The 10,382-nt window shown below is 36.2% G+C and overlaps 1 protein-coding gene across 5 annotated transcripts in view; it reads right to left on the reverse strand.

Moving 5' to 3' along the window:
- The window catches only part of rhbdf1a (rhomboid 5 homolog 1a (Drosophila)), a 96,993-nt gene that overhangs the window by 85,034 nt on the left and 1,577 nt on the right, over positions 1-10,382 (reverse strand).

Below are 10,382 nucleotides of genomic sequence, written 5' to 3' on the forward strand. Positions count from 1 at the left end.
TTTTATTTTTGGCTAGAATAAAAGCAGATTTAAATATTTTGAAACCTATTTTAAGGTCAATATTATTAGCCCCTTTAGGCGATATATATTTTTTATTGTCTGCAGAAGAAACTACTGTTATACAATGACCAGCCTAATTACCCAAATTAAGCCTTTGCATTTGAATGCTTGTATTTTGAAAAAATATTAAGTCAAATATTATGTGCTGTCATCATAGCAACGATAAAAGAAATAGTCATTAGAAACTAGTTATTAAAACTACTATGTTTAGAAATGTGTTGAAAAAAAATCTACTTTTCCTTTAACAGAAATTGGAGGAAAAGGGTTGCTAATATTCAGGAGAGCTAACAGAGCTAATATATACAGTTATTTTCCTCTCTGCAAAGGAAAGACAAATGAATACAATATAATAAAAATATGAAACTGTGCTTTAATCTTCACTGTAACAAAAACACTTTAGCTACAAAAGTCCTTCAGTCAAGAGCAGCGAGGGATTTTCTCCTTTTGTTATTTGTTTAATAATGATAAAACCAGGCGGCAGCAGGAATAGTGTGCTGTCTCTTTAATGTGTTCTCTTTCACGTGTCTTTTGATCCTCAACTCGTTTGTTTATTACACAAATGAGGGTTAATATGAATAATCACTAAACACTGCGTTTTGACACCTATTTGACTCACGTTAATGACTTTAGATGTGCGAATGAGACCAAATGCTGACTGCATGCGGTTTAGTTTGCGCTTTTAAGAGCAACAAATGTTTACAACTAGAAAGGGGGCGGTAAATAATAGAATAATCATTTATCTCGATTAAGTTTTTTTCATAATCGCTAGAAGCCAAAATCGAAATCCGATTAATTACATAGCCCTACCACAACAGCAACTTATTTTGCTCAATTATACAATATTTACTTTCACCATTATTCTTGCCTGCATGCAAAGATAGTATGAAACCCTATCAGCTTTAAAACAAGTCTGGATTTCTTTAATCAATTTGTTTGCAATATTCAAAGCTCAAAATCCAATAACCAACTGCTAATATAGAAAACCGAGTCCTGTCCCGCACTTTTTCAATAATTCATCACTCTCCGTCTCAAGAGAGTGGTTTGCACCAGGCTGGAGGAAAGTCCTTACCCCAGGTGGAGGAGTTTAAGTATCTTGGGGTTTTGTTCACGAGTAAGGGATGGAATCTGAGATTGACAGGCGGATCGGTGCGGCGGCAGCCGGTTTATCGGTCCGTCGTGGTAAAGAAGGAACTGAGCTGAAAGGCAAAGCTCTTGATTTACCTGTCAATCTACGTTCTTACTCTCTTACTCTCACCTATGGTCATGATCTTTGGGTCATGACTGACAGAACAAGATCTCGGATACAAACAGCCGAAATGAGTTTTCTTCGCAGGGTGCACCCCTATAGATAGGGTGAGGAGCTCTATCACCCGGGATCAGCTTGGAGCCGCTGCATCTCCACACCAAGAGAAGCCAGCTGAGATGGATGGGGCATCTGTTTTGGATTGCATCCTGGACGCCTAACTAGGGAGGTGTTCCAGGTATGTCCCACTTGGAGGAGGTCTCAGGAAAGACCCAAGACCCAAAAAAACTTCTTAAGACTCACCTTTTTAGTATTGCTTTTAATTTAGGATGACCAATTTGTTAACTTTTTAATTCTATCTTATGGTTCATATTATTATTGTTTTATTGGATCTATTTATTGTTGCGTTAATTTGCTTGCCTTGTATTGTTAGTATTTTACCTTGCAGCACTTTGAGTTTAAGAAAATAATTATTATATAAAAATAAAATGTATTATTATGATTATTATTATGTCTTTCGGCTGGCCTGGGAAGGCCTCAGGATCCCCTGGAGGAGCTGGAGGAAATGTCTGGGAGAAGAAAGTCTGGGTTTCTCTCCTAAGACTGCGGCCCCGGAAACAAATTAAAAAATGAATGATAATCCATCACATTTAGGCCCAATCCCAACTGGCACACTTGAGATTTACTTGTGGACTTGCAATGGCCACCGCATTCATGTTTCCGTTAAGTCTACAAGACTGTAGGGTCTTCCATTCATCATTTTGGCTTTTAAAAGAATGCTTGCAAATGCCCTCTGTACAGCAACTATGTGCCCTTACTGCACACTTCTACCAAGAAGCAAGCTCTAAGTAGACTACCTGGCAATCAAAGAATTGATAAATCATGAAAGTGTGAACTAATAAGACAACTGCATGGGATTTAGGTGCCATTTGGGATTGGTTTCAGAGATACATAACAATATGTAGGAAAAGGGACTACACGATTAAGAAAGAAGGGCTGCACAATATATTGTTTCTGCATCAATATCACCTATCCACAATAGTGACATAGCAAGATATGCAATGTTGAGTTGGGATTATAGTTGACCAGAAACCACAGGTTAAAACACACAAAATTTGTGGAGTCACTGCAGAATTGAACCATAACATATTGAAAGTTTGTCATTTCAAGATAGTTCAAGATAGTTTAAAGCATTCAGGCACAGAAAATTGTACAATTCGTAACTAATAATGATTATTTTTATTGGAGTAGTGAAATGATGAGGGCCTATTCACTGTTATTTTACATTTAATTGTTCAATTAATTTACTTGAATACTGTTAGACTCCCCAGAAAACGACAAATTATGTCACTTAATTTTTGCTTCATTGTGTTTATTTATGACTGTAGTTTGTTTATTATATGCACATAATAAATAATATAAAATATACATTTATATAAAATAATATATAGACCTATATATGATTCACTTCCCTACAAAATCATCCCGATCAATCTAAATGAATGATTTTCCAAATAGAGTAAAGTCATCTCATGAAATTTTATTCATATGGCATATGTTTCTCAAAAATGGTGACATATTCAATACTTATTTCCCCCACTGTTTATTGCAATAAATAAATTAATTAATTAAATTAAATATTGCAATTTCTGATTTTTCCAATATTGTGCAGCCCTAGTGTATATTTACTTTAAATCTAAATTTCGCCCACGAGTTGACTGGCCCACCAGGAAGCTGCCTCAATCCATCTGCCTGAGGTTCTCAACAGGCCTCTAAAGCACAGAGGTTATACAAAAATGCCCACAAAATGAGGAAGACATATGCTTCATATGAAAAAAAAACATTACAATATAAACTGAAAATCTGAACACAGTAGCTCTTAATGCAAAATGTATGAAACATACAATAACCAAGAATCTGCAATAAGATCCAGAAGTAGCTGTGAAAACAAAACAAAACAAAAAAAAAAGCCCAAGGGCTCTCATGAACTATTACAGCCTCTAACAGGATGATTTGTAATCTCATTGGAGGGAAAACCAAACCCAATGCTAGACACAACTGATCAAAGCCTTCCTGTGGAAACACCCACAACAAAAAGGAAATTGTAACAACCCCATATGTGAAGTTTTTTTGGATAGAAATATCTGACCAGATTCAATGGAAAAAAGTTTGGTCGATATCTGTAAAATATATAATAACTAACAAAATTAGAGAAATTTCATTTAAACTGTTACACAGATTTTACCCAGCCAAAGCATTTTTGAAAATATTTAAGTCGGATATAGATACATGCTGCTCTTTCTGTAATACACCCAATGAAACTGCAGATCATATTTTTTGGAATTGCCCTCATACACAATGCTTTTGGATTGAACTTTTCTTGAATATTCATTGCAAGATACTACCGGGATTCTTGTTATCTTTTAAGGATGTCCTGTTGGGTTTTTTCAATACTCCTGATGAGAAAAGTAAGCAATATTTTATTATTAATCTCTTTTTAATCCTTGCTAAATTTCATATACGCCGCTGTAAATTCTCTCAGCGTATACCTTGTTTTATAGTCTTTGAAAAGGAAATTCAACAGTACATTAGAACTATTGCTTCCTCTAAAAATCTTAAAGCCATTAAAACTGTTTACTTATTTTTCTTTTTTAATTTTCTTAACACAAGTTAATATTATTTGTTTTTCTTTTGTTGTTGTTTTCTTTTCTCCTTTATGTGCTTATTTAATGCTTTACTCCTTTGTAAAACTCATGTACACTTTTTGTAACATTCTTGTATGATGTTGTTATTGTTACCCTGACATTCCATTACCAAAGCTCTCCAAAATTACACATCTACACATCACCAGCACTGACTGTGCACTTAATACACCCTTATACCATCACATTTAGAAAACAATTCCGCTTTTTAAAGTTATGTTGATCGCTATGCAAACTTGTAGTCACCGAATTACGCCTGAAATTGCGAACGGGACAGGAAAAGGTGCCTCTATTGAAACTCAGGGATCTAAAGAGCTACAACAGCCCTGCAGCATTATATCATAGTAACAGAGAAATGTTAAACAGCATGCCACAATCTGTCAGATGTAGAGACACGTTTTCAGACAACAAAACGCATGCAAATTCAGTTTGCACCCAGTAAAAACACATCTGACGGCTGTGGAGTAAAGCCTTTTTGATGATACTTCATAAGATGAATGGGATGTGCTGAAATATTCAAGGTGTGAATTGCAGCTGCGCATTGTTAGTTGGCAGTGCCGTTAACAATACAACACAGCCTCGATTATCTTTCCATTTATGCAATCATCTATGCATTTCTGATTGTTTATTCACATAATGACCATAATTATCTGTGTTTGCCTTTCGTGCTCCAATATTAATTACATGCAAGCAGATATTTACAATAGCTTTGATTTTAGTAGCCAAAGAAAAGTTCCCCGCTACTTTGAGGTCATGTTAATTAAGTTGGTGAAATCACAAGTAAAACCACATGGGATTATGCTATTGTTATTACAGTATATCTTCTTGCATAGATATTAGGGGTCCCACGGTTCAGAACACACGAGACTCACGGGTTAATAACTGGTTAATACATTTTTCTACTGGTAGATTATTCCTAAATTTGCAAGGATTGCAGAGAGGTTATTAAAATTGTGTCATTAAAATCGCATGTATGAAAGGATCTAGGCTTTCCTGTGAAATATAATGATTACGGAAAAAGTTGTGTTAGGTTATTCAGGATGTGGTGGTGGGTTTTTTAGACTATTAAAGGTGTTTTCTGTCACTGCTTGTTTAATCTGCACTAACGCATCCAGTGTAAGCTGCACAATTATTCATTAAAAGTTCGGGATCGCAACAACCATGCAATATAAATGATAAATTATGGTGAGTTGCATATGTTAATTAACCCTGCAGGCACGGGACGTCAACATGATGTCACATTGATGTTGTACCCCAGCAGGTCACTTTCCAACACAACCTAAAAATCCACCAAATATAAACGTAATTTGACATCATTATTGGACGACAAAAAATATGGTTGTCCTTAGACGCTGGCTAGACAATGAATTTTGGTCACCTGACGTCATGATCGAAATTTAACCTAACAGTAACGTCAGCTGGGAGTCCCTCGAATCGCTGCATTCAAATCTGTGTTTGAAAAACCCAAAAATCAAGAGATTGAGTCTTTAGTCATTTGAGTTAGTTATTAAGTTATAAACGGTCCATTATTATTTAATTATTATTTGCATTTAACAATGCTCAAAATTAAAGTTGTAGGCAGCAGTTACATTATTTAACCTATAGGTTAAAACCAGCCATCAAAAATATGCCACTAAAAATTCTTAAAAAAAAACACATCTATGTTTTATGAGTGAATAACTGAATAATTTATTAAAAATGAGACTAAATATAAATATCAATTCTACAAATTATAATGTTACATTTATATATTAACATTATGACCAACATTAGTAGTAACAGTGAATGTTTCACATCACAGAATATTTTACTTTATTTTATTTTTTTTATTTATTTTTAGCCTCTGATTATTTCTTCATTTTAAGTTCTGTTTGTTTTAACCAAAAGTGTCTTGCAATACTGTTTTTTTAAACAATAGAAAGCAAATTTCATTTATCTCTTCCCCTTTTTGGCTGATCCAAAACTGGTCCAATTCATGACTAAAAAACCATAACATAATCGGAATCATGAGATTTGTGATCCGTTACACAGATATGCTATTAAGCAATATTATAGAAAGTAATTATTCCAGAAGAAGATTCTAGGCCTGGACTTCAAGTTAAGTTTACTTACATTGTTTAATATGTGAATATATATATATATATATTTGTTTATATTAATATTTTCTTAATATTCATAATATATATGCTGCTAAAAAAAGTTTTTTTGTAGAGACCTTTATTAAAGGAGGGTGGTGTGCTGGTGGGATGCCTCATGAGCTCTGACACATTAAAAATGCTTTGTAAAAATGAAACTTTAGACTTTCGAGCTATGGGGGGAAAGACGGATCTGTTTCAGCTTCTTTAAAAAGAGTCTTTTCTTAAAAAAGTTGTCAAACAAGTCAGTTAACATGTCTTTATGTTAGCGATACTATTACATAGAATTTTCTTTTCCACATAATGTGTCCATTTTACACATAAAAGGAAAAGCTTGGTTATATCACAGGGCTTTATTTAAATGTCAGCACCCACGGTTTCCTTTAAACTTTCATAAATGTTAGTTTGCAAGCCTTTAGAGTAAACCACAAGACCACCACCAAAGCACTATGGTTTACTAGGTTCCTTCTGTGTGGTGACAAATAATGGCTTTGATATTGATTTACAACATGTCCAAAAACTACAGGGTATCCCCTTAACAATCGTTTTTAAGGGGGAAGGGGTAGGGGTACAAAAATAGAATTGGGCCTAAAAAAGCACAGTTTCCCATTTAAAACCTTCACACAGTCACTGACCTCAAAAACACTTGCGAAATGATCAATTATAATCCAGACTCAACATTGCGTATTCTCCTGATGTGACTATTACGAATGATCACATTGCGATATCGATTCTGAAATAATATATTGTGTAGCCCTACCAAACATACATGTATATAATTGGAGATTCCCTGCTTTCATGCTTTTTACGAACTCCATCCACATGAAAATGCAAAAATGCAATGTGATGCACGTTACAGGGCCATAAAACCCCCAACTTTTGGTTCAAGTCTACCTCAGAATTTAAAAAAAAAAATGCAACATAATGGGCGTGGCCGGGAAGAAGGAGGGGAGCGAACATCTGTTGTCAGTTGGCTCACAAAATGAGACCCATGATTTTATAATTTAAAAAGTGAAAATGCAAAGAAATAAACAATATTTTAATGCCCTGCTTCATTTGTTATTTGTAATTTCATACACACAAACACAATTTATATCATTATAAAGATAATCATGTTTATATAAACTAAAAACGAGGACTTTTCCCTCAATCCCCAGGTCTGAATGCAGACTCAGTGCAGCAGGTCTCTTGCCCTGCCTATTTTAACCATTAGCCCTGCTGGTAATCTGAAGGATTTAGGCGAACACAGCAGCACGGCGATGTGTCTAAATGTGAACGAACTCAACTGATAAAAAAACAAAGTCCGCCACTCTCCAATTCTCGTGCAGCTCTCCTGACAAAAATGCTTGCTGCACACATACAGCCTTGCTGTATCGGCCCTGACAGGATCGCGAAGAAAAGCATGGAACAAACCCTTTGTATCATGGAAACAAATACATACAACCCTTCATGAACGACTAAATACTGTGTGCCGTGGTCGCAGTCTCACCCAGTCATCAACATAGGGTCTCACAGCTTGGCAGATCTGTCTTGCCTTTGGAAAGCACACATAGTCATAAATAATAATATTTAAAAATAATTATGAAGCAGGCTATTCTCATAGGATAAGAAAACTCCGCTATAATAATAATGAGAATAATGAGAAACCGACGCGTCATCACTCCACTTGCAGTTTTGTGCTTTGTCACCGAGTTTGATCCCACCAAAAAAATTATTTTAAACCCGGATAATGAAATTAGCTGACAAAAGCTCAACACTATCCAGTTTTCACCACAATTAAAGCCAACAGGTGCTAACATTGTCTTAACTGGTGCTCAACACACACACAAATCAGTTAAAAAAAAGTACTCAAGGGTTTCTTGAACCTTTAAGAGTACGCCAAACTAACAGGGTAAGATAATGAAACTTGCAGAACTATGTAGAATATGTAATACGTTTGCCCAGCCATGTTGGTCAATCAGAAATGAAAAAACAGTGCACGTATTGATGTCATGAGGCGAAAACTCACACAATCACACTTCAGCCAAAGTTTCGGAAAATCTCTACCCTGTTTCGGTTTCACTTTTCTATTGAGATTTAAAATGACTTCGAAACGATTTGCCACTGCAATCCACCCTCAGTGTGAAACACTCTCCTTTCATCCATTGTTCAAACAAACATGTTATGCCACTATTTGAGCCGATGATGTTATTATATCCACTCCAGTTGGGTCAATACAACAAAGAGACTGCAATTTGGAATTACACAGTCCACTTTAGGAAATCATTTCTCTTCCAGAAGTGTCTTTAATTGGTGAAGCTTTATAGAAAACAAAACGGCATGTAATGAAAGCGATCCACTCTTGGCTAGACAGACCGACAGCCAGACAGTCACACACCGCCATGTGACTCATTCACACATGATCATTATCTCCATTACTTACAGCCACCTGCGGCATCAACCTGCTCCAGAACTATCCTTCCATTGTCCGTTCCTCTACTGTGCCGACCTAGAGCCCAGTTGGAGCGCACCTGCGACACATAATGATGACAGCAGATCGAGGCCCTGCTTAATCGGGCTCGTTACATCACCATGAATGATGATCCCCTGAATGAGATAATGTTTCGAAAGCATTGAGAGCATAAGCTGGAGTGGGACATGGCGATAGGCCAGAGACGCCTCACGCAACTGCATTCAGCACAAAATTCAAAATAGAAGCTCTTGCTCTCTAAATAAAATAACTGCTTGTGTTCCATCCCTTGTATTTATGCATGCAAAACATCATCACGATTATGTTTCACAGGGGTACCGAATTAGATGCAGGCCAGTAAATGCCTCTTCAAAACATATAAGCATGGTCTGCAGTGACACACACACCCCCTTAAAAGGCTAGCATGCTAGCTGTGTTTTGAAAATGGGAAAATGCTGCGTTGCAGGATATATGGTATACAGACACATCTCAATTTATACTGCAGTCATTAAATATTCACTTAGTTGTGTCAACTACACCCCAGGAACTGGGTTAGATCATTAGATATGACATTATGGTGCTGTGGAAGCCTGTGAGAAACAAATCAAAATGCGAGCGGTGAATGAGGATCTCCTTGGGCAAAAATAAGTAAATAACGATAAAACGTAAAGTACAGACAATTTCAATGTGGTCATGTCATTTACCCATTAACATTTTCTGCTTGTTACCAAACTATGTCATAGCTGAGGAGGCAATTCAATCATAACTTAACATTAAAACAGCTATCATGAAATTATTTATCAATATGTGACTCTTTTTGGATTCTCGGAGGGTATAGAAATTAAGAAGGTACAAAAGGAAATATGTTAGAATCATTGTTTTTGTTTATTCATTCATTCATTTTCTTGTCGGCTTAGTCCCTTTATTAATCCGGGTCGCTACAGCGGAATGAACCGCTAACTTCTCCAGCAAGTTTTTACGCAGCGGATGCCCTTCCAGCCGCAACCCATCTCTGGGAAACATCCACACACATTCACACACACACACTCATACACTACGGACAATTTAGCCTACACATTTATCCTGTACTGCATGTCTTTGGACTGTGGGGGAAACTGGAGCAACCTAAGGAAACCCACGCGAACGCAGGGAGAACATGCAAACTCCACACAGAAACGCCAACTAAGCCGAGGTTCGAACCAGCGACCTTCTTGCTGTGAGGCGACAGCTCTACCTACTGCGCCACTGCCTCGCCTGTTTTTTGTGTACATCCCTCAAAATGGGTCTATAGGAACTGTATTATTCATTCAAGTTTACATTCTACAAATAAAGCTAATTAATTATTTAAAAAAAAACATATAATAATGGATTTTTATAAAACCTCTAGTAAAAAAAAAACATATTTATTAATAGATCCAACTCTTAAACCTTATATGCTTTTTCTAGCATTTTTTGTAAGATTTTTCATTTTCGATATTCATGCTTAAATGATTTTCACTGGTGATGAGCTAAGTGAATGTTAAAAATGACTACCTGGTAGTCAAGGCGCTTAATGAAAAACAGAAGTACCCCGGTACACAAGGTGGCACTGCTCAATTAGACTAGCAGCTCCGCATTCATCTTCTTCACCTTTAGAAATTTGTGTTGGGATAGACCATTTTACGCTTGAGTGCCACTAATTCATGTTTTACGTTAACTTCAGAAGCTCATTGTATGTGAACAAATGCACCAATCTCATTGGTGGGTCAGTTTTTAATGTGATGCATCAAACCAAAAAAAAATAGTCTATGACA

This window comes from Danio rerio, chromosome 3 (genome assembly GCF_052040795.2).
Source record: "Danio rerio strain M-AB ecotype USA chromosome 3, GRCz13ab, whole genome shotgun sequence".
Lineage (NCBI taxonomy): Eukaryota > Metazoa > Chordata > Actinopteri > Cypriniformes > Danionidae > Danio > Danio rerio.